Source organism: Mugil cephalus, chromosome 11 (genome assembly GCF_022458985.1).
Source record: "Mugil cephalus isolate CIBA_MC_2020 chromosome 11, CIBA_Mcephalus_1.1, whole genome shotgun sequence".
NCBI classification, from domain to species: Eukaryota; Metazoa; Chordata; class Actinopteri; order Mugiliformes; family Mugilidae; genus Mugil; species Mugil cephalus.
The window spans coordinates 1,476,663-1,503,060 of record NC_061780.1 but is presented as its reverse complement, the minus strand read 5'-3'; the positions used below and the strand labels follow the sequence as shown (position 1 = coordinate 1,503,060).

The following is a 26,398-nucleotide window of genomic DNA, read 5'->3' as shown; positions in this document are numbered from 1 at the left end:
CTGCCTCTCTGAACTCATCATCCTCCCCTATTATTTGTTCTGTCCTCTCTCTTGTATTTCTTTTCACCTGTCTTATCATTTCACTCTCCACCTTCATCTTCAACGGAGCTGTGATTGGAGGACACCGAGCATCAACGATCTAATCTCATTCCTATTCATAGACTTGGGAGCACTTTCCCTTTTTTTCAGCCTCCACATCACTCACTACACAGCCTGCCGCCTCTTCTTTTTACCTCTTTGTTTCACACACTTTGTTGAGCTTTTAAGTCCTTTTTACTTATTCGACTGACTTGCCTACCGTAAAAAAGTTGACATGGCATCACAAGCAAAAGGCTTGGTAAGCTTTTTAAAGCCAGTCACGGTGCACCATTCCCCCATCGTAATTACTGCTGAAACAAGCAGCTCTGGGAAGCTTCAGCACTGGTGGACCCATCATTACTGACAATCTCGCAGCCTTTATCTGCCATAGCTAAGACACGCTCGCACTGCAGGGCTGTGATGATTGCCTTACTGTGGAACTGAAAAAAACAGGAGGGTGATCAGAGACTAGGAGGCGATTGGAGGGTTTTCATAAGCGAGAGGAGTGACGGCATAGGTGAAACCCTCAAACCAAAAAACTGTCTCAAAGGCTGATCCAAACAGCCATCTTGGTTTCCATGGTGATTTAACACTCTTAAGTACTGAGTGGAGAACTTCAAATCTATTACACTCTGTTACACTGCCCGGTTGAGCAGGTTTTTTGCTGAGGAGGTGTCTGGTGCTTGGCTCACAGCCTCCTGTCACCTCTGAGCTCTAAAGAACGTTAGATTATTCCTGCCCTTCAGAGTCGTCAAAACACGTAGGCGTTTTCAGCTCAGGATGGCAGCAGTTGTTACTCTCGTTAATGGGTGTTTGGATTTGTTGCCAGCTTTTTCATGCCAAACCTATGAGTTGATAGTTACAAACCAGTTCTTAGAAGGACCCTGGTGTGGAAGTGGATTTTAAATTGGCAAATTATTTCGCATACAGTGCATTTGATCTTCAACGTGATGAATAATATATGTAAAAATCTGTACTTTCCTTAAAATATGAAACAACACACAAAGAGCAGTTTAAAAGTCAATCACAGTCTGATATGGCTTTTTAAAGAATAATTAAAACACTGTTATTTAATTTTAGGTAATTTTAGGTAAATATCCATTGTGGCAGCCATGTTATGTCTGAGTGTTAGGGTTAGGGTTAGGGTTAGTCCTTCACATCTGAATAGGACCTGTGAGTCAAGCTGCTGTAAGAGTCAACATTTGGCAGCAGTTGGCCCATTTGTAGTCAAAGTGATGTTTCACAAGGCTTTTGTATTTTTATTTATTTATTTATTTTTTGTATTCTTGAGGAAAAAAATGTATTCCAGGCATTAAGTGTTAGTGTAGTGGTCACCAGTCTGTACTAGTAACCCATAGGTTCCGGAAATGTTTGCTGCTGTCACCCAACCAACCGTTTCCACCAACCATTCTGCAGCATATAGTCTACCTTCTGTGCCTAGTGTTTGTGCTTCAGCGTTCCATGAAATGGCTTGGCTAAATTTGCAGGCTTGTGGGTGTGTGATTGTGTATTTGTGAATGTGCGTGCCTCCATCCACTTCCAAAGTGGGCGTGGGACTGTGCTAAAAGGGAGAAGTAAGGCAGTTGCTGGCGGAGAATAACCTTGGCCCAGCAGGTGAAAACAGGTGTCGATACTTACTTGGCTAGATGTACACACCTGCCCTAAGGTAGAAAGTAACAGGTTCCTGAGAAAACAGACAGAGCAACACAGGGAGGGAACCTTTTTACTTTCCCCTTTCCCACAGATTGGGTTGGTTGGTTTGGTTTACTAGTTATTTTATTTTTTTTTTTTTTGTGATTTTGGCTTTATAAAAAATAAATTTCTAGGTGTAGAACTCTACTGTCAATGTGGTATGCAGCACAGCTGTCACAGATATTGGTTTGGAAATTGCCCTTAATTGTATATCTTCTGGACTGTAGGTGTAGTTTAAGGAAAACTAGTCAGTGGGTACATGGAAATAGTACTTGGAAAATCTTAGCTAAAGGTCTTATGATCTTATCATCATGTATTTGCTCATATGTTAAATCATTATCCAGTAATGTGTACATTACAACAGTATGGCATTCTGCTACTTATATAAACCACAGTTTGTCCCATGCAGGTTACATAATGTAGATCTTCAAAAATGGAAGAAACATCAACTTTAGTAAAGTCCCATTTGCATCTAGTTTGCATTCAGTATCTGACACCATGGACCATGTGACAGGCTAGGAACATACAATGTAATTGTATTAAACTGGGGCATTATGCATCAAAAAGGATTTTTGTGGATGTAAACACCGTTTCTTTTTTCATTTCACATCCAGTTTTCTGGTTTACAGAGCCAAACAATGTAAAAACACACTACTGTCCTCATGTTTTCTCTCTGCATATATACCCCACGCACAGCGTTATGTATGTTTATTACCAAATATTCCTCTGAGTTCTGCTTGCAGTTGTGACATTGCTACCACTCTACTACCACATTTTTTTCTCATAAATTACCTATAGCCTGAAACAAGGGATGTATTATTCAGGAAATGAACACCACAGGAATAAAAGTATGTGTTTAATATCTCAGCTTTATGGATGTATTGTCTTGTGGGTAGAAGTATGTAAAAGTGCACCATTGCTTAGAACCTTGGAAAAAATAATTCTCCCATTGCATCAGACTTGTTGCAGTCTTCTCAGTTCTCCCCTTGAGTTTGGATATGCTTTCAAACTGCATAATACAAACTCAGGCGGGCTGGTGTTGTCTCAAGGGCAAAACCTGAATGGGGAGTAGCGTTCTGCCCTGTTGACGGATGAAGCTCATCCATGTGCCAAGTTCAACAAGTCATCCGCTCTTCCCTCACCGTGCAACCCTCCAGCCTTTCTTTCTGCATGCTGGTCTATCTCCCCCCTGCTATTGCACTCATCCCTTTTCAAATGGTAATGGCACTGAACCATGCTGGAGCTCTTAGCTAGAAGTGAACTCTCTCTTCTGAGAAGAGAATGTATGGATGGTCATGCAGAGTTTTTAAGGTTTGGCCCAGCAGGCACAGAGAATTTTTCCTTGTGGCCGAATCATTTTGGCCGCAGTCTCAGCAGCTTACCGCAATACGCTGCGGGTCTCTGGTTATTGTTGTTGTGCATAATGGAACAAAATCCAGTTCTAGAGCCCTCTCTGTACACCCGCCCCAGTGATGCTCCACAAAAGCTGTGCTCCAGCATGTCTGCTGACGTGTTTGGTTTGTGTGGACATGATGACACATAAACTGCAGAGAGAGAAGAGTCATAAATTTGCATCCAACTGTCTTCTGTTGTTTCATAATATCTCACCTGTTCATGATCCTGAAACCTGCCAGGTAAGAGGCAAGTTTTCAGTCTAAGTTTTAACAGGTGCAGGACTTTAAAACCAACGTGCTGTCAAAGAAAATCGGGTAAATATTTCTGTGTAGCAATTATGGAAAACCACAATATTCAGTGCTGCTTATAAGAATATACTCCCCACAGATTCATCTACATTTTTTCATAAAATGACTCGGAGGATTATCACTATTGACGGTATAGACGGTATATTTAAATTTACTTCTTCAGGAAAACATCAAAACTGAAGGTAACACTTTTGTACTGGAATAGGGACAGAATCAATGATGAAGGGATGACTCAAAGTGGTCACTGCATAGACAGGAAGTCCTGTTAGTCCCAGTTCATTGTCTCATGTTGAACATCCACTGCAGCCTGACTGGATCATCTAGGATAAAACTTTATAGATAGATATGGTAAGTAATTCATGGGTTTTGTGTGACTGTCAAGTTTTTTCATTGCAACAATCACTGATGTGATGCACCCCTAACAACATGCATCCTCCAAAATACATCATGCAGGTCATACAGTTGACATATATCAGTCATAATCGGTCAGTTATTGGAGTGCACTAATGGTAATATGTCATTTTAGACAGAATATTTATACAAATATTCACATTTTGGTTCCTTGGTTGTTTAAATTACACCATAACTTCCACGACTAACATCTCCGAGACACTTTATTTAAAGGTATCATCACACTAAATTCTAACACCCCTGTATCAATTTCTATTTGACTTGATATAGCAGTGCATATCAATTTGATAAACATGGCAAGCTCTCGTTAGCCTAGGTAACACAACCGTAGTCGTACTAACCCACAGCTAATGTAATAGCCGCTTTATTAGCTAGTTAACCACTTCAGCAGCTAGGCTAGCTATATTGAGCAAAAACTATTAAGTTATATAATACCCAAAATTCAATCACTGAAGTGAAGCACACATTCTTTCGATGCTCTGGTAACTGCAGCAAAGCAGCCAGGTATTTCTAAATAATCCAAAAGGCACCAAAAACTCGACACAGCTGAGAGGTTGTCATTGACTCAGGTAAGGACTAGCAGAGAGACAGCTAGCGGCTAGTGACCTCGGACAGCTCCCATCCATCAAAGCAGCCACGTCACTCACTATTCAGAAGAGTTGTTGACTATCCATGATGAGTTTATATTTAATATATTAATATTATATATTATTATATATATATATAATATATATATATATATAATATATATATATATATATAGTATTATATTATTATATAATATATATAATTATATTATATTATGTATATATATGTATATATATTATATATATATTATGTATTTTATTTTATATATGTATATTATATATATATGTATATGTTATAATATATGTATATATTATATGTATATATATGTATGTATATATATATGTATATATATATATATATTATTTTATATATATGTATATTATATATTATATATGTATATATATATATATATATATATTAGGTATATATATATATTATATATATTATATGTATTATATATATGTATATATATATAGTATATATATATATGTATATATATGTATATATATTTATATATATGTATAATATATATTATATATGTATATTATATATATATATTATATATATATTATATATATGTATATATTATATATATATATGTATATATGTATATATATGATATATTATATATATATATATATTTATATATATATGTAATATATAAAATATATATATGTATATTATATATATATATTATGTATATATGTATATTATATATTGTTATATATATATATATTGTGTATATATATATATATGTGTATATATATATATATGTATTATATATTATATTATATATATATGTTATATATATATATATGTGTATATATTATATATATGTGTATATATATATATATATGTGTATATATTATATTGTATATATGTATATATGTATATTATATATATGTATATGTGTATATGTGTATATGTATATGTGTATATGTGTATATGTATATGTATATATGTGTATATGTATATGTGTATATGTATATATGTATATATGTGTATATGTATATATGTATATATGTATGTATGTATGTATATATATGTATGTATATATATATATGTATGTATATATATATATGTATATATATATATTTTATTATATATATATATATATATATATATATATATATATATATATATATATATGTACATATAATTTAACCCCCCATTGTAATGAATCGTGAAATAAGCTATTAAGAGCAAAGCTGTTTTTGTACCAGACTGTAAACATGTTTAATATTGCTGTAAAGTTGGCCATTTTAACACGAGGAGTCTACAGGGATTTGTTCCCCTTTGGAGCCCGTGTCAAAGGCCACTTGATGAACTGCAGGTTTTTGAACCTTTGGCTTCATAGCAGACTCGGTTCACACAGAAAAATCGAAAGTCGTAAGAAAATAGAATTTACACCAATAGAGCATGCTGATCAGTCATCTACTGACTGTGTGGATTTGCAGATTCTAAAAGATTTTGAGATGGTTTTGTAACTTTTCCAACCTGATGAGCAACGAAAACATTTCTGTGGTCTTTAGAAAGCTCCTTTGTCTGTGCCGTCATACACTGGCTTTGTGAAGATCAGACTGTGGCAAATCCCTGATTTCTTTAAATAGGACACTGAATCACAGTGGAATCTGAATTACATTGATCTAACAGATCTGAATTGAATTGTTGGAAACACTTCTGAACAGATGGACTCAATATTTTTTCTTGAAATTAACTAGAGGTTTACTTACTTTGCTACTACTCACAGATATGTAATATTGGCTCATTTTACTGAATTAACAAATACAGAAGCATTATATTTCCGTTTCTCTTGTTTGATGGGTCCTCTTTGTGTGGAAATGTGAAAATCCACTGGTGTCTTGAGTAATTCTTAGGCAGAAATGTAGAAAATACTGAGGTACAAATACTTCAAACATCACTGTACTTTATGTATGGCAGGTTTACTGAAGTACATTAGTGAAGAGTGGTATATGATGTATGAACGTTTTATTTTGACCGTGAACCGTTGAGGGTAAGCAGTTTGCGTCACAGATTATTGTTCCACCAGGAAAACCTGATTCTTTTTGGGAAGTCAGTTGGCCACAGACCTGAGTGACTGACTGAAATTAACAGTTTCCCTTAAGAATGTTAAAAGGCTGTAGAAAGTATAAAGCTTTCTTATAGCACTGGTTTTCATTCATGTCTTTGTGAAAAAAAAAATCTGTCCTTAATTCTGAAGTCACAGCCTTTCGTGCATCACAGTTATTAAATATTCCTGTGTGCTTGGCGGTTTTAAATCACTCCCAGGTGCACTGAGATTTCCAATGAGGCAGAAAAAGCTTTGGCTTCTGTCTGTTGAATTAAACTCTTGCTCTTTGCCATGTAGGGAAAAAGATTTATAAGACGATGTCTGAGATGCATTTACCATATGTTGCATGCCAGTTTTTTTTTTCTCCCTCTCTCTCTCTCTCCCTCACCACCCCTCCCCCTCCCTCTCTCCTTCCCTCCCACTTGGCATTATCTTGGAAACACTGATTTTAAAAGCAGCCAGGCCAGTTCATGAAGGCGGAGCTCCACTTTATTAAACAGTAAATGAAAAGCCTGTATTAAGTTGGTGTCAGCAAAAAGTTTAAACAGGACTGCTTGGTCTGAGCCAGCAGTTAAAGCAGTTTTTGGGCCATTTCCAATCCCCTTCTAACACTCGGTATCTGTTTATGATCAACTGTCAGTTGATTTTTGAATCTCCTCATCAGCCACAATGGTTTCAGGATTTCTCCCAGGCAGTAGTCTGAAACAAAACTTCAGTTTTTTATGTGTACTACAAAGGCCATGATAGCAGAGAGTTAATTGGAAGGAAATGAAAGTACAACAGTCCAGGGCTTATTCCAGGAAATAACACTGAACAAATTGGATACAGTCAGAGGCTGTTGAGAGAGGACAAGCCAAACTAGATGACCATCTAGTTCTCCCAGCAACTGAGACACTATCAAATTTTGTCTTTAAATAACTTCAAAGCCTTTATCAGAGCCTGGGATCTGAGAAGAAAAGTCATGAACACCGTGTGCTTGATTACAGTTGCATATGAGTATTGGTGTGTGCATGAGTGGAACTCATTCCTGTTGATTGTGTGCATCACTAGATTAGTGGTGATTTGTGTGAATTAATGAGGGAGGGATGGAGTGACAGCAAATTGAGGGAGGGAGTGGAATCATCGACCGCCAAATTGTAGACATTGTATTTGCCCCTGAAATAAACCCTTCTGCATTTTTTTTTTTGAGCCTTTCACAATTCAAAAACGGCTAAAGCCAAATAACACCAGCTTAGTTGTACCTTAGTCTAGCACATATCTAGCTGCAAACCTCTTCATTACATTACAAGCCTCTTGAGTTGAAAGTGTTGCACATTTTTGTTTCAGGCTCAATAATTAAAACACTAACTTGCCTTTTAGTTATTTGTTTCTTCCTGTTGAGGGTTCCTACTGGGACCAAAGATTGGTTCACCGTATGAAGGTATAGGAGCAGCGTGTTCAGCCTTGTCTCCCGGGGCTGCTGCAGTGCGTCATTGCCGCTGCATTTCAATGTAGAAAACGTTGCCGCTCCTGCAGGCTTCAGGCGGGTGATCAAAAAACTCAGCATACGCCGTGCCTGAATACTTTTTTCTATTTTTGCTCACCCCTTTTTTCATATTCACTGTTCATTACTGCTGTATAAATAAAGAATGCAGGATCAATCAGCTGAACCTTGGCCAGGAGGGAGACTCTAAGACTTTTTCATGGAGTCATTTGAATAAGAGGGTGGGAGGCTTTGTTTTTTTTTAAGCTTTTATCAGAAAACATTCCCACTCACATTTCCATTGGATTTGAGTCCTAATTGAATGCTGCCTGTAAGCAACTTTTTCATAATTTATGACCGTGTGATGACTGAAGGAAGGAAGAAATCCTGTCTCCACAGCAGACAATATTCACATGTCTGGCTGTAATGCTATATTCATCTGAATGTTTCCCCTGTACCCGTCTCATCTCCGATGTGTTTGTTCTCAGCCGCTGTCTTTTGTATCCCTCATTTTCCCCTTTATTCTCTGCTCCCCTCTCATCGCCTTGGCAAAACCGCATTCACAAGCCCTGAAACACTTAATTGACTTTTCATTGACACAAGCCGTAATTTGCTTTTAATCACTGTTTTACCTCATGTTTTGAAATTCATATCAGCGGTGTTGGCTCAGAGAAAGGGGCCTCTTTACTGCTTTGCTGTCACTAACTGATGCTGAAGAGTGTCTCAATATTGACGCCATGTTTAACATTTTGCCCTTGCTCACTGACTGAAGGCAAACTTCAGCAAGCTCTGTTGATACACAAGAACACCTGTGGAAGCAACAAATCCACAGGCTCACACTTGATAGGGAAGCATTTGGGCTGTCAGTGGCTCTTTGAGACAACCAACAGTTATGAGATATTCACATTCTTTGCTCATGGTGAATCCCGCTGAATTGCAACCATGAAAAACGACTGAGCCATCTCCCTATTTGATGTATTCAGCTGCAAAACCACACCTAAGCTGGATAAATGTCTAAGTGTCAGAGATGGACATAAGAGAAAACAAAAAAGGTTTCAGATGGTTTCAGAGTTTGATTACATTTGTATGGGTTTTTGTTTTTAAGTATTATGTTGAACAAACTCTGAGCAAACAAGAATCTTGTACAATATCTAAGTTTACACGGGCACTAGTTTTCCACTAATAATCAAAATAATTACCCAATCACAATAAAAATGCCTCATGTAACCACTTCAGTCAGAACAGACTGGCCCAATCAGAAGAGATTTTCCATCAGACTGAGAGGGCTGATACAAACCTTTGATAACCATTTCAATAGGAAAATATTAAATCATAAAGACCATGTACGCTTGGTCCTAATGTCTTCCATTCGAGTCTTGTATCAGGCCAAGTGTCCATCTTGGTCATCTTATTCAGACCTTCTGGTCATTCCTTTCTATTGTCAATAGTTGAGAAAAAAACTACTTTCTTCTATCTCTTGTGGATTGGATTTTCCACAGCAGGCAGAAACACTTTGTTCATCTCAAAAAACTAAAAATTATAATTATGACAGATTGATCTCACTTAAATTGCATGATATATCAGCCAAGTTGGTTTAAGTCTTTTCCTTAGAAATGCAGCTAATCCCTTCCATCGTTTTAATATCAAAGGTTGTGCAGTTGTTTGCAGTGAAGCAGGAACTACTAGCAAGTAATGCGGCATGACTTTGCATGATGAAGGTTCATTAAAATAATAAATGGATTCAGGTGTTCAATCTTCTAACTCAGCATGAGGCAAAGTGAAGTCAAAAGCAAAGTGTTGACAAACTTCATGATATAATCATTTCAAATGGGACTGAGAAAACTAAAATGCTTTTTTTTTTGTATCCAGTTTTCATAACACATGTCTAAGTACTTGAATAGTCCTCCTGCTGTGATCTTAATCTGTCTCATCATAACAAGTAAAGGTATGTACTGACTATACCATGAACCTCTCGAGCAAGGTTATGGTATTGCAAAAACTGTCTCAAACCCAAGAATGGTCCAGATTAATCCTTTAGTTTTAAGCCATGGAGTTACATAAACATTGATTTTGTTACTCTAGTTTCAGCACTGAAGCTATTCATGGAGAAATATTTATATAAGTTTATTGTAATCAGTATGTTCCATTTTTAAATGGACTGTGTATTTGGCAGGTGGCCACATCAGGCATGAAGATACGCTTTGCGAGCACCAGTCGATAAGTCAGGGTCAGTCTTCCACCTCCGCTCAACACTCTAAAAGCCGTTCCCACGCTCTCTGCTGTCGGTGAAAGAAAGATGAGAGCAGGCATGTATATCCTCAGACGACATCCATTTTAGCGTAGCAAACTTCTTCTTTGTTTTGTTTTTTTTTTTCTTTTCTTCCAGCTGTGTACATGGCAGCAAAACCTGGACACCGCTGTAAGATGTCATTTAACTCGTAGTCTTCAGAACGGCCTGTTGTTATTTGTGCTGTGTTCGGTTAAAGAAACATCCGATCCCTTGACGTTTCCAAGCTCTACTGCTCTGTTGCCTTTTCTCACATTCGACAGAGCACCACAAGTCAAGGATTAGCATGCATAAGTCTTTTATTTCCCTCTTTCCCTTTCTACTTCATTGTCTTTCTTTTTGTGTTATTTCACCATCAACCTCCCTCTCTTATTTGTCATCTTCTGTTAATGTCTCTGTCACTGTCTCCATTTCATTCTTTTTGTTGTCCCTTTTACTCCTTTCTCTCCCTTTTTCTCTGTCCTCTCCCTGGTGGCTGAATGATCTTGAGTGACGTTTAGCAACTCTCAGGCTTTGGGAGAGAGCTGGCTCTTTTTAGAGCGTCCGCAATTCTTCCCAACAAATTGTGACACTAAGACGAAACGTAAGCTGGCAGCCAGCGTGTAAACCATTCAGCTCCCTAGACCTTGGACAGGGTGTTTTTCCCTGCTCCATAAGACTCATTCCGTTTCCCTTTCACTCTCCCTTGGCACCCAGCTGGAGAATGTAAAAGCATTTCTTTTACTTCTGGAAGGGGGAGCACAGGCAACCTCAAGGCTTGTGTGTTATTACACCAATGACACCTACTACCCCCATACCCCCATCATGTTCCACCTCCTGTACCTGCATTTAACTGAACTGGTTCAGTCAAAGACATAAACACGTCATTTTTTTCTATCACTTGAATGAATGCCCGCTCCTCATCTCTGCACAGAAAAGATTATTAAAAATCTTCCCTCTTTCAGTTTTTATTATCGTTTAACTGTCATAACTGATGCCGCCCTGAATTAAAGTTTAAAACCACAGCTCTCCAATCACCTTAGCAGAAGAAATCCATTTTCCAATTCGCTTGCCCTATATGATTCATTTTGCTTGAATAGTTAGCGAGGCAATTATTATTACTAGTAATTTATAAATTTATAATTTATATATGGCTTAATATTTAATGGTAACCCCAGGCCATTCTTTAGACTCTACATTAACCGTAAATCTTGACAAATAGAAATACTGGAACACAGCCACTGACACAAACTCACAATGGATTCATATTAGTGGTAAAATACACTATAGTGTACACTGTCACTGATGCATTAACTCATTGGTTGAACAACCTCTCATTCGGATGCTCCATTATCTGAATCTCTGCCCTTCTGAGGCCAGGAAATAGTCCAGATAACGAGGCCTGCCATTTAAGAGGCCACAGTATTCTCAACTGTGTCATGTCTCATCACAAACTACCACATTAGTTGTTTATACCTCCCTGCCCTCTTATCACATCTTGGTTGTGCAAGAGCCACAGTGGCCTGAAACGCCTTCGTCAGAGAAATAGGTCTGCACATTTTTGCATTAGAATGAAGTGCATTTGCAGTCTATATTTTTTGTTCTGTGCTTGCACCCTCCCCGAAGTTTTTTTTTTTTTTTTTCGTGTGAGATCAATCTTGTTTCCGCACAATTGCACAGATTGTAATCTATTCCAGCTAAAAGAAAAAAAGCTCAACTTGAAATGGAGCCATTCATCACAGAGCAAACAGCATAACAGAGGGGCTGCTAGAAGGAGCCGGAGAATGTTAAGAGAAAATGCTCGAGGTAAAGAGAACAGAAAAGAAATTGCTGCTGGAAAAGCGAATGAAGCACCCCAGCCTTTGCCTGACGGAAGTTCGCAATTCCCCGCTCTCCTCACGAGGAGGTGACATTTAAGAGGGTGGTGTCTTGTCAGTGTAGGCCTAATTAACATTCCACAATGTGCAAGCTGGAGATGGACACCCTGCCAGTGCTGTCCCCGTTTTCACCCCCTGTCGTGTTTGTCCATGAAGTTCTTCACTTTTTCTAGATGTAACTGGCTGTTCCCTCCTGCCCCGAGGTCTTTATTGTGTGACGATGCATACAGGCTCTGCCAGTGTCGTTTCAAATGTTCCACTGTGGTCAGTCTATTTGCCAGTTTCAGAGGTGTCAGGCAGTGGTAACCATGGCGATAGCGTTAGACCTGAATTGTTGGAGGTGTCGGAGCCTTTGGGGCACCACAAATCTAACTACAACAACCTGTTGTGCTTGATGCACTTTCTTTGCCAAGTTGGTTACGCTCCTTTGAGAAATGTCAAAGAAAACTGTCACTGCTAGTGTTGCAAACTTGATTTAAACCTGACATATTTAAATGTGAATACTGTATAATTGCATAGAATTGCTGAAATCTTTGGGTGTCGTTTGAGGCTGAGAATATCACTGCTGCTCATCTTATGATACTGTTGCAAGTGACCATTTTAAGTCCTAAACTGCTGCATCTGACGGCAAGGGTAGGAGAGGAGCTGTCTCACAAATCACCATGTAGATGATGTAGAAAACATTTTTTATAAACTGACTACATGTTACAAATATTATTCCACTCCTCTTTGATTTCTGCTTTCTGATTTCTTCTTTTTTAAAAATTCTGACCGATTAACCCTGTGTCCATTCCCTGTCCATTGCTGCTCTATACAAGCAGCTGATACATTTTTGTGTCTGAGCACTAACAGTTGTGTGACGAGCAGGACAGTTGTCTCAGAAGTGGAAGAAAACGCACTGCAGACAACAAAAAGAACATGGATAGTGGGTTTGTGAAGGGCATCACTAGTTGTTTCTTTAGCTATGACTTCAGCTTAAAGTGTTGTTGTAACCATTTTTGTGTGAAAAGCATACAAACAAAACATTGTGTTGCAGGGCGATAAAAACAACTATACAGTATGTTCTGTGGCATGAAATAAAATGATCAAAATAAAGGCAGTACAATTATTATTGCTGTTATTTTTCTCAATGAATAAAGTGCATTGGAGTTGAGGGGTGTGTGTGTGTGTGTGTGTGTGTGTGTGTCTATATACATATACATACACCAGTTGAATTATTGTGAACTAGATATGAAATAAAATTAAGATTAGGGTTAATCTTGCTCGCTGACCAAATAATACAGTAGGTAGCTATATTCCAGATTTGACCTGTATACTTTAAAATAACCAAAAATGCACTAAATAGATAGACCCCTGGTGTCATTGAATGTGTACTGCTGCATTGTAATTTATTCATCACCTCAGTGTTCAGCTGCTCATCAGCAGTGCAGGCAAGTATTGAGTTTGTGGATGACACAACTGTAGGACTTGCTGTGCCTGGCTGAATCTCTGAGCCTAGAACAATAGATGATCAAAATGAGGGTGGCAGTGCAGGGTGGTGGTGGTGGTGATGGTGGGGGCATCATCGTTGTTACTTGTGTGAAAGATAGATGCTACACAGAGCCTGTGCTAAAAATGGGACAGCTCTCAAAAGGACAACGGGGAGACAAGGGGCCAAAATACCAAATAGCCTCAGAATAAGCAGTGTGAGGAGGTATTTCCAGGAATAATTCAGCAGTCCTCTCCATGTCTCAGTCTTCAAGTTATGCCACTCTGATTAATATTAAGTGGTTTGTTTTTGATGCTTGGGGTCCCTCCCTCGCTGTCGGCTCATATGAAACTCCACTTGAGCCTGTGTTCTTCTGTGCATTTGAGCGTTTCACTTTAGTTCTCTCCCACTGGTAGTAAATTCCAGTGACATTTCATCGTCTTTGATATCCTTGATTGTGTACTCCACCTTGACTAAAACACAGCCTCTGAGTCTGTGCAGGTCTCTGTGGACTGTCTCCACTGATCAATTCCTCAGCCCATCTGTCTGCCAGGCTTATTCACAAGTCTGCACCGTAGGCGAGACGAACTCTCACGGCAGGAGTCTTCATTAAACCAATCCTCCCTTACCTCCTCCGCCCTCACCTCACCCCATCCACCCTTCTCCTATCTCTCCACAGGCTTGGGGAAAGTTAATGAGATGATTCGATCAGCTGGCACCCTTGATGTCTTTTATCGCTATAGTATTACTTGATCCACTGTAGTATCACTTGTTTGATCCAAAATATATATCTTAATTTTGGGGAAAAAACTGTCTGAAGATTTGCGTGGAATAAAAACTTAAATAAAATTTAAGTCACATTATTTCACACAGTAAATGCCAAATGGTTTTGAAAAATATGGGTAACTTAATCCCTGAAACATCTGCTTCAGAATCTGTCTTTACCTGCTGGTGTGCTGCGCGGTGTGGGAGGTGAGGAGAGGGTTGATAGCGCGGCTCAGAGAAATGGATTTGCAGTGATGGATGACTCCAGTGACATCGTACAGGTCTCTGCCTGTTGCTTTAAACTAATTTTGCGGGCACAGCAGAGCCATTGTGCCCAGCGCCCGAGCTCGGGGCCTGGCTCATCTAATGGCCCCGCTGAAGCTTGCATGTCAATTACTCCTCAAACACTCCCCCACACTTGGGCCAGGAAGATCAGGCAAAGTAAGAAAATAGACAAGGGGTTGCTCACTTTCAGAGACAAACACTTTAGTGTTGTTATCTAGTGACATGAAAGCAGGGCCAGTGCCTCCCAAGTTATTGTTGTTGTATCAGTCATAGTCACTTGTTTTATCAAGACTGCATCATTCTCTCTTGATTAACCACATCTCTGACTTACTGACATACTCTAGACATATTCTTAGATCAGATTCTTTCTTAAAATGCTTGCTGTTTACGCTGTGTTTTTAGTGGTAGTGTTCATTTCACTCACATTCTTTTCTTACTTATTTACTGCCCATTATGCCTCCTGACATGTAGGATGTAGGACATTTTCTTACTACTTTCTTTTTATTTTCCCATAGACTGCTGCACTTTGTACAGGTTTGGTTGTGATGTGAAGATTGCCAGTGTGGAAATTCTCTGAATTCAAAGTCCCCATAGCAAAGAAGTTTTTATTTTTTTTTATTTTATTTTTTTAGGGCACTGTGACCTTTAGTTCTTTTGAAAGGCTTGCACTTATGATTACCTCATGATTCTCTCTGCTTCCGCTGTGTTCTTTAAGGCTTTTAACGCTCCTTTCCCTTTTAAAATTCCTGATGACAGCTTTTGATACAGCAGTTAGAGCCAAGAAAGGATGTTTGAAGTTGCACCTGGATTCACCTCAGCGGGCTATAACAGAGAGAGAGCTTGCACACGTCAAAGGAAAAATCTAATCCTTTTACACTGCTAGATGTCGTCGCTTGATGTTCAGTTTGTTTTATGGAGGGATATAATTCACTCTCGTGGTGCAACGACCACAGAGAACGAGTATAAATCGATTTCAATCAAGATGCTTTTAGCCATGGTGAGTAACTATAAACGACTTAAGGGCATATTTTTGGGGTTATGTATGATCACAGTTGTGCTCCTGACTCCAAACTCCCAGTGATGGTGTTACTTTACCTTAATTTGCTGTGTGTGAATTGTGGCATCGGGCATCAGCTGCTGATTATTCTTCATGGTTCTGGTTCTGCATACAGCAACTGAATTCTCACATGGACAAACTTCAACATCACTGTCGACAAATGGAGAATGTTCATGGTCATTATCTTCACTGGTCCATCCAGTAAAGCAAAATTTCTTCTTCTGTGTGTGATTTTTGTTGCTCTGTGTAGTAACCTGACATGATTCTTACCAGAAATGTACCTAGACATCACAGGCTGTTACAGCTGTACTTAGTCAGAGTGTTTGCCAGAATTTACTCAACACTGTTCAACTAAGAGAATGAGTCAACGGCGACATCCAATGATGTCCAAATCTCTCAGTGGACAAAACAAAGCACAGAATAGTCTCCGTCCCTGTGCCCCTTGCACGTCATCTGCTCTGACGTTGTCTCTTCTTTCTTTTTCTTTTTTCCTCTGTTGCTGATTGTTACGGTTATTAACTCCAACTCCAAGATAAGCCACTTAATTCCAACGTTGTTTGCAGTACACAGAGAAACTCAACACAGCCGACTATCCGCTTACTAGCGTTTTAATGGAGTAGTTATAGAAACCATGTTGGCGCACCAGTGCACAAGTAGAAATGCTTACAACAGGGTATGTTACTGGTGGGAAAATGGCAACTTGATGGCAGGTTGCTCATTCGTTGGCTGGAATGTTAAAACATTTATTATTGCACTAATAATAAAGCTTCTTCAGAGCAACAGTTTGTTTGTCACAGTAGGAATACATTTGAAGAAGATCAGTCCTTTATGTTGCTTAATCCTTCCGGTCTCGCAGGACAGCCTTCATTGATGGCCTGCCTAGATGCAGGCAGTGTTAAGGTGATGCAAACATTAAAGTGACAGAGTTGTTCTGCTCATATCTCCTTGTGTCTCCTCTCTCCTCCACCTTTTGAATCAGACAGAGGGATTCATGGTGGCCGTGTGTGACCTGCAATGCATTAAAATGAATGCAGCCATCCCTTTGTCACATGATGAATTGCGGGCTGCAGGGGAGGCTCTCTAGGCTATGTAAAAGAGGTGCTTGCAGACATGGCACTTTCATCAATCAGAAGGGGTGACGGCTGTAATATTGTAACACTGCAATAAGAAGAACAGTCTCTGTTTATGTGCAGCACAAAACAAGCTGGGCAGAGACCCCTGTGTGTGTACGATAACATTCTTATGAGAAACATGACGATGGTGAAATGGCGTAAACATTTAGTTGTTGTTGTGGCCCAGGTATAATGTCGACTCATCTGCCCCACAGTGTTTTGCTCAGACTATGGCATCAAGGTCTCAATTAAAGTGACACCTGGAATCTCACATTCACACTTTTTCACAAAGACCCTACAGAGCTCCCTGAATGTGAGCCTGGAGCTGCTTAGTCAACACCTCAGAGGCCCAGGAGAGGATTTTGGGGAAGGCGCAATGCCCCCAGTGGAGTGACATTGAGTTGCAGAAGAGCCTGTCAGCTCCAGTGAGATTAGAGTAGCAGATGGGTTTTTGGGGCAAATACAGGTGAACAGGTGAAGTCATTCCATGCTGTAGGCAAAGAATTCAAATGACTTATTTTTGCAATACATTAATATCAGTACTGAAGATCCAGTATCGAGATTTGGTTGAGACTGATCTTAAATGTCTACAGGTTTAAGGTGTAGTATTGGACTGTTCTGAGCAATACATTGAGCAAATTTAGAAATCCCTGAATAATGTACTCATTGTTTTTAGAAGCTTCTTTCACTGTAGGTGTGACCATTGCACTGTTCTTTAAAGTGTCCATAGTGTTTCTTTGATTAGAAATGGCTTGATCTAGAAAGACTTTGACATTTTGTTGTCTTTCTTAAGATTATGCCTAATAATATTACACTATCACTGTAGTTAAATCAGTTTGTTCATCCAAATCTCAGTAGTTTATGACAGTAGCTGTTTACTTTGGTGTTTTTTTTAATTAGAAATGTTTTGATCTAAAAATAGATAAGAAAATCAAGAACATACACATTTTGTTCACGTGACGTTCTTTTGTTGCTGCTCCTCATTGCTTGTTGTGTTTAGATATGAAATGAATGCATTCTTGGGCGCTTTCACAGAATCTTCTGATCTCCACCCTGAACCTTCCATAGCACTACCTCTCTGTTCTCCTGTCTCACTACCCTCTCATTCTCCCTGCGTGTGGTTGTTGAGTTGTGGCAGTTCTTGCAGCAGGAGGTGTGGTGTAACCCCGGCTGTTTTGGCAGATAAGCCTCAGCCTGCCCACCTGCTTCCCCGCTGCTTGTCAGCCAAATAGGACTCGCACTGTCACCAGCAGTCCTTCGGCGGCGGGAGGTTACCACCACGACGTATCCACCACACTTGCCTCACCGCCTCTAATTTCCATGTCTGAGACAGATGAAGATCATTCAAATCTGTGTCAGTTTGAGACTGAGAATTTTTAATTTATTTCCCTTGACCTTTATTTCACCTCTGGATGTTTCAATCTTGAAGTATTAAGTCAATGATTAGTTGACCCAAATTGAATTAGCAAGTTGTGCTTAAGTGTTAAGTAACATTTGCAGATTTCCACTTCTTAAATTCTGCTTGTCTCTTTTTTTAAACATTTGTGAAATAAATATTTTCTCAGCGATTGAGGCTGGAAAAATAAAGGCATCTTAAAATAGAAGTGAATTTTATGGAATCTGCCATACGAGTAAAGAGTGGTCAAGCTAAAAGGGGGAAGCAAGGATGAAATGCCTTATAATTTTTAAACTATCTAGAGGGATAGAAGTTGTTGATTTGAATGTATTTACCTTGTAAGGCAGTGCGGTGTCAGGAGAATCAGTATGGCCAGGTTTCAAGGTTTGTGCTTGTGGCTGAACCACAGCGGTTTGGACGAATCAGAGGAGCTACTGGCAGCTTCAGACATATATTTGGTGCGATGAGTCTGTGACGACGACAACAGTTTCTTCTGTTTCTTCTGGATTTTCATAAGAGTGCCTTATGCTGCATTCACACTATGAGCAACAAACCTTGTAAAATTGTCACCTGCTGTTTCTGCAAGTTGACTCTAAAGTGTTGCTGAAGTGCTCGTAAACGTTATTGGGCGTTTTAATCTCTTTCAAAGTTAACTGTTGTATCAGATGCATATGACTGTTTGATGCATCACTGCATCGTTGGAGCACTGAAAAAGCTGAAGCAGGCTCAACCTCAGTATGTACCGTGTCATGTGTCGGGCATCATTTGGTTGTTGCATATTTCAAGCTTCCATTGGAAATGAAATGTATCCTGTTGCTATCGCAGCACTACACTACAACCACAAAGCTATCTTTCAAAAGTTTCTGTGTTTTGCCAGTCAGTCAGAAGCACGGTTTGAATCTTGAGTTTGATGGCAATAAAATAAAAAATACGTAGAAACTATGCATGATGCAGGATTTATCTGGATTGGCCTGTCTAACATGTACACCCCTATTTAAATGCCCTTGTCAAAGAACATTGCCTGTATTGAAATAATTTAAAGCCGCCATGTTTTGGCTGTGTATTGGACGTCGGCAGCTGGGTTCCAGTCTGACTGTGACCATCAAATGTTGTGAATACAGACTGTATATCGCTCTTGGGCACTCATGTGCACGCTGTCCTTTAGTGCTGCGTTTCCCTTTAATTGATTTGTTACTGCACTAATGACGGTTATAACATTCAGTTGTCTTCTTTGATGATCCAATCATGGTGGCTGTCAGGGAGACACTCCTACCCCGGAGCGCTCACCACACACCCTGGTGTGTCCTAAGATGTGAAAGCAGCTATGAAAGCCAGTTGTACGGTGGTGGATTTACAGCAGGAGGAGCTATATTTCTGTGCCTTAAGCCAAAGAAGCGATTGCCTGGCTAAAAGTGCTGTGGTAAAGGTCAATAAACAGCGGATAGGTTATTGTGTGGCAGATTGAAAAGGAAATTATTTTGTGGCACAGACAGGGAGGGTGTGTGTGTGTGTGTGTGTGTTTGTTTGCATGTACTGTTCAGAGTGTGCGTTAAGGCGCACCCTGTTCTTTGTGTTGAGAGTTTCTCTTGGCAGTGTCTTCCAGCTGACCTGTCAGTGTTAGTCAGCCTAGAGGGCTGTGAAATGACCCACCACAGGGCTCACCTGGGGCCCCTCCGTCTCTTTCAGCAGTCCCCCACTGGTACTCCCCAGCTATGTTTTCTTCTTTTCCCTTGCTTTACATTCACTCGCCACACTTCATTCATTCATTCTTTTCAGTCTCTCTCATAGGTAGAAATGCTCTCTTTCTTAACACTAGAAACATATGCATTCCTATTGGGATCCTGTTGCAAAGCTTCAGTAAAGATTACTTCAAGTGTGAGACAAGAGAACCCCCCCCTCTTTTTTTTTTTTTTCAGAGACTCCTGATAATGCTCCAGTAATAAGAACAACCAACCGGTCTCAACTGCATGTCTTGTGTTCTGTGCTTCCTGGCCATGTTTGATGCTTTTCTATTATGTATAAAATGACATCTCTTCCTGTTCTGATATGTAGCAGAGATATTCCCTTATCCTCACAGTACTTAGTACAGGTCTTGCCCTACCTGCAAGTTGGAAGTGTTTTTGTCATTTTGAGAGCTTGATTCGGGAAGCAAATCCACACTGGAGCACTGTACTTTTCCTCTGATGGGGAAGAAATGGATGATGGAAAGAGATTGATCCCCATGGCGTGAACATCAGTGAAGCTGACAAATGGCAGCCCCAAACTTGGAAAGCCATTAGCAGACCGAGGAGGGAGTGAAGTCCGGCCAAGCCCCACTGATTTCCATGATTTCCCTTCCAAAGCAAAGGCCCGTGCCAGGCCACGGCACTGCGGTGGGTGTTAGCATCACCTCATGTCCCGTCTGGCTTTCTCTGCTCCCCGCCAGCATGTTGACATAGTCATTAATGAACAAAAACCTCCAAAGAAACATGAAGGGGTCAGCCTGTCTTTTCATTTAACTGTCATGACTCATGCAATTGGCTAAAGCAGTTGAAAAAACAGGCTTTGACTGGCCTTATGTATTTACCGCTCAGTATTTACAGTTTGTCAACACTGATGTCATGATTCCGACTGGAATTTGGGCAAAGCAGAACAAGACTCAGAACATTTTTTTGTGCTGAATTAAAGCCTCTGTGAAGCTGAAGTTGTTGCAGTTTGTTACGTTTTTTCCAGTTTGCTTCTTTCATTTGAACAGCTCTCCTCTCCTGTTGGACGTGTGGCAGTTTGTAATCATTTTTATTTTGAATCTGATTTTCGCTACACGAATTATGCAAAACCGCTTTTTTGAGCTTGTCTTATAAAACCAGGTGAGGGGTAAGCTTTTCTGCCTTTGACTGTGCTCTGTGGAAAAGAAAACACTTTCTTTTTCTTCTTTGGCTTTTTTAAGCAGCTGCTTTTGCAAGGGAACATCTTTCTTTTGTTCAACCAGAAATACAGTGTCAGTATTCGGGGTGGATAAGAGAGGGTGGCATTTGCTTGTAAAGATGCTGTGGCAGAACTCTATTGTCTCTTGTCTCATTTTGCAACTTCTGCAAAACAAATACAGCAAGTATCAAAATATGCTTAATAAAAGGTGGTTTGATGTGGTGTACATCATGCAGCATGATACAGTTGCTGGTCTTGCATATGTAGTGTTTGAAGAATAGTTCTTTAATTTTATAAATAAGATGGAGGTCCTGGTGTAGAGTAGGCCGGCACAGAGAATTTTTTGCGTGGACAAGGAGGACACTGGCAACATTTCATAATTTATAGAAAAGCAGTAAAACGGATAATGAAGTCTTTGTTTGAGCTGAAAAGAGTTGCCTCATTGTGACACTGTTTGTGTGTTTGTGAATTCCACACTCATGTGTTAAACACCATAGTGACATGCAGGTCGAGGAGAATGCCACTCTACAGGAAATGTCAAGATGCACACAGATATACCATGAGGAATGTGGACTGACTCTTCTACAAACCCTGCACTGAGTTGCTGGTGAGGGATAGACCGACACGCTTTCAGCTAAAACCAAAAAGAAAATGGCCTCTTGTGGATAAACCGTTGGACCAAAACGACCTTTTGTGTTTTGACCTGTAACTTCACAGCAGCATGGAGCACCACAAAAGGGCACCAAGTAAGAGAGAATTCAGTTTTCTTAGTTGTAAAACATTTTATTTGTACCTCTGTGTGAGCTTATGAGCAGTCCAACCTTCGATATGACCTAAAGTCACACAATCTTAACTCTCATTGTGGGATTGTAGAAAGACTTTGATTACAAAGTTGAAAGTGCCATAAACACACTGTCAAACCACCAGCTTTGACTTCTTGCCCTTTCTGACTTTCAATGAGGTATAAAAACACAAATTAAACACATGAACAATGACTGTCTTCAGAAGGAAATGAATAGCTGTGGCCAAGTTGCAAATTTACAGGACTCCTGACCATAACAGGAAAGAAAAAATGGTGGGGAAGCTTCACTTTGATCATAGCGTTTTGCCTTGTGACAAGTTTTGGTGCCTAAACAATAAAGTTTACTTTTGAAGACACTGAAGAGGCGGTGGAGAGGAGGTCACAGGGCAGGTTGTTATCAGTCATGGGTAACTTTCAACACTCCTTCCCGAGTGAACGAAAAGGCTCTTTTTTGTATAGTGTAATTCATTTAATTTCATGTTCAATCTTTTTATTCTTGAAGATATTGTGCATATAGATCATTACAAATTAAGGGTGGTATTGTCACATTGAAATTTTCTTTTTGCAATCATGTCCTGGCTAAAATGGTGTAGCGATGTAGCGTTTTCCTATGTGGCCGAAAACTTAATTTAAAAGCATTTAGATTGCATGTGAACTTTAACTTTCTTTGAATTTGAAACATTCGCTTGGTGTTAAATATTTCATGGTTAAATACTCACCCCATTCACAATGGTGGCATGATGGAGGAATTTTAACTTTTAACAATAAGAAATTTCATTTACTATCTTACCATGATACCTTGTTTGCTAAAGAGCTATGCACACTAAGAAACAGGCAAACTGGGACTTACGAGTGTGGCTTTCGAGGAGGAAAAGGGATTGCGTTGACAAGGCAACGGGAGCTCATTATCTCGTCGTCTATGCTGGTCCACGATGCACCATTGATGGGTGCCAGAGGAGAGTTTGGAGCAGACAGACGGGGTTGAACCCTATGGTTCACATTAAAGATGATTGAGCAGGAATAACACGTCCGCGGAAATGACATGTTGGTGCTATAATCCTGGATTACCTGTCTGCCTCTCTCTCCTTCACCGTGCATCTGTGCGTCGCACGGTGAACATCAGACAAGATAACAAACAGCAGCTCAGCCTGAACTGCTGTGAGGCTGTGTTTGATCTGTATTGTCGAGATACAAAATGTGTGCAGCGGGAGCCCAGGCATCTCACCCTCATCCTCTGCTGACCGGTTTTTGACAGAATATTTGATGCTGGGACAATGTGAGGCAGTTTAGGTAGAGTGAAAAAAGATACGTGTATTGAGAACCGTTTGAGATGACTGCTCATGTCTTATTTTTGTCTGGGTGAACAACTTCCATTGACACAAAGGTTTCTATAAGACGAACCACAATAGGGTTTAAATTCATTTATGTATAACAGCATATTTGAAAACTGGTCATCACACATGCAAGTTGTGAGTTCCTAAATACCTTTGGAAGCATATGAAAATAAAGTTTGAAATTACATGAGGTTTGAAATGGTTCATGGATTTTATGTTAAAATATGTTATTGTGAGTATATAAAGGTTGACAGACTTACTTAATTTATTATATAGTGGGGGCAGTGGCGGCTGCTGGTGAAATACAATACACACAGTTGCATCAATTACAGGCACACTAAACTCCTTTAATGCTCTACATCAGTGGTTCTCAACTGGTTTGGCTTCTGGACCCCTTAATCACTCCTTAATGACAATCCGCTACCCAAATCAAAGAACATTTTTAACTTACACCGATGTACCATAGCCAGTGTCACCAACCACTGTACTATCCAACCACAATTTTGATGGACAAATGTTTCAAATCCACAATTCCTTGTTGGGTCCATGTCGTATCTCCTCCAAAAAGCAAGTATGGAAAACAGAAAAGTGAATTATTGGCTACACTTGCCGTTAGTCAGAGATTTCTTTCAATCAAGTAACCCACCTCGTTCATGCTAACTCCGCCATAGCTGAACTTCTGACACTAGCAGCACTTTTGACCAAAGATCAGCAGCCTGAAGGCTGACTGGATTTAGCCCAAATGATCCGTGAATGGCAGGGTCATGACATGACACCTGTCAATCACTTACAAGAATTAAATGAATGAACGTGGAATGTATGCACTGGGGCTGTAATAAATCAGCCCTGCTGTTGCTACTTTTGGTTTCACCAAAACATAAAACGACCTATTGTTAGTAAAACAAATATAAAGAAATATAATTTTTTTTTAAATAATAATTAAAAAAAATGGACGTCCTGGTCTTTTTTGTGTTGATTTGGGAGGGCTTAGCCCTGTTAGGCCACTTATACCAACTGTCCCTGAGTCCCGGGTATAATTGGTAGATTAATCAAAAAATAATCAACAGATCAATAGCAGAGTTCTTTCTTTCCCTTCTTAGATATTGTTCCGTGTCCCTCTTAGTTTTGATAGAGCTGAGGCCTCAGCTCAGACACCAAGCAAGCCGAAAACTTTCTTTCTGTTGTAGAATTTAATAACCTCCTCCATTCCAGTGCCAGTGCATCTGTCTCAAATAATTCTTAAACCTGAGCAGTAAAACCCAAGTGAGTTGCGGTCTCAAGATCCTACTGGTTCCATTTTATTTACATCTGAAAAAAAATGTTCTTCCATGTGGTTTTTGCAGCTCCACATGGATTATAAAATGCCACTTTTATGTAAGAAGGTTTTTGGGAAATCCTCTGAATTATATTTTTAGGCTCCAAGTATTCATGGCAAGAGAGCTATACATGAGCAGCTTTTGTGGCTAACGACAGTCATCAGAGGTTGGATTGGACTCTTGTCACTGGTCATGGTACAACCACAACACTCCCCATAAGGGAAACCTCCAAAGGACAACCCTAACCCAAACTCCTGCCTCCTTTGTTCGTCACCATTCTGTGTTTTATTTCTCAAGTGTAATAACCTTTATTTTGAGAGTTTTGTGAGCCCTTTGCCTTTCTCTCATGTCTCTCAGCAATGTGGATGTGTTCTACAGCTAGTGTTTACTAAGAGGTACATCTTGTGTTTTGCAAGAATTGAGTGGGAGAAAGAGTGTTGTTTTTTTGCCCTGTCCTCAATTTGCTTGATTTTGCTTGGAAGCATTGTGGTAGGCATCAGAATTTTAGGCACACTTAGTTGGCACAAATAAGAGCTCTCGACATCTTGGATTGCTTCAAGGAGGCTTGTTCATCACTTGTGTGCATCATAACCGGGCAAAACGTTGTAGAAGTTAATAAGTAGAGACTAGGTTTAGCAGTGGCACACTGGTAAGAGCACTATGATTTTAAATCCATTAATCAGAACTAATAATAAAACAAAAAGGTAAAAATTTACCTGTCCAATAAAATCGCTGAGAAAATAGGTCTTGTTGAAATGTAACATGAAGTGTTTCTGATAGTTTCTTTTATACCTTTTATTTTATAATGCACATATAGAGACTTATAGGTTTTGTTACTTTGCAAATAATGATTGAGAGTTGCTCTTTGGAGTTTCCATTAACCAGACTTAGGTCTCTTGTCACTAGAGTCACCTGGTCCCCAGGAGATCTTTATTAGTTTATTTGATCTCAGTCTTGGATTTGTTTTGCTTTGCTTTTTTTGTTCTGCTTTTGCTCGATCGAAACTTACAGTTACAGTTTAACAAGTTAAAACAAATAAATGTTATAATACAATGTGATGCTCACGTTGTATTGTAACATTTACTTATCACATGTGAACCTGCACATAAAACAAGATGCTAAACGGGCTAATAAGTCATGCTACTACACTAATGCTAATACATTTATTCATTTAATTCATTCAGCCCTGCTGCTAACTGAAAGTTTTTTACAGCCCTCTAGGTGGTGTGTGCGGCCCACTGCCTTAGTACACAACAAAAACCTTAATTAGACATTTAAACTTCATAGAGTGAATTAGGGTCTTCTAGAGCACCTCTACATTCCAAGTGCACAACGTGGGAAAGAGGAAGATTAATATTCTTGTAAAGAAATCTAAAATTGAAAGTGTCAATACTTCCTCTCAGTCAGTGTATAGATACTATACTGAGGCCACGTCTGACTTTATTGCTATTTCCTTGTCAGCTTACAGGACATTTACTTGTGACATTTTTCAATTTAGCTGTCAAAGTTAATGGAAGGTTGGAGAGGAAGAAAAACCCATCCACATATCAGAACACACCTCCGCAAACGACACACGCTGTTGTGTACTCTTTGGGCTGATAACATCTAAGAGATTCACTAAAGCAAATCAGATAGGAATAGGCATTCATACGTCGTAATTGATGCGTCACTTGCAATGGGAGGGAGACAACTGATGTCATTCTGAAGAGAGAGGGTGACAAGGTGTAAACACACAAACAAAAAAACAAAACATAAAAAACAGTTCCGGTCTCTGTCTCACTCACACACTTTCTATGAAAGCACAGAGAAAT

General features: G+C 39.4%; 1 protein-coding gene across 6 annotated transcripts in view; it reads left to right on the top strand.

The window, feature by feature from the left end:
* Window positions 1–26,398, top strand: part of sema6e (sema domain, transmembrane domain (TM), and cytoplasmic domain, (semaphorin) 6E) — a 144,163-nt gene that overhangs the window by 23,927 nt on the left and 93,838 nt on the right. Inside the window, exon 1 of one of the 6 annotated variants that reach the window (XM_047597845.1) lies at window positions 21,611–21,881. The exons of the other annotated variants lie outside the window; for them this stretch is intronic. The gene's annotated coding sequence lies outside the window, so the exon portion shown is untranslated. Of the gene's footprint in view, window positions 1–21,610; window positions 21,882–26,398 lie in introns of those variants that run through there. 6 annotated transcript variants of the gene reach the window in all.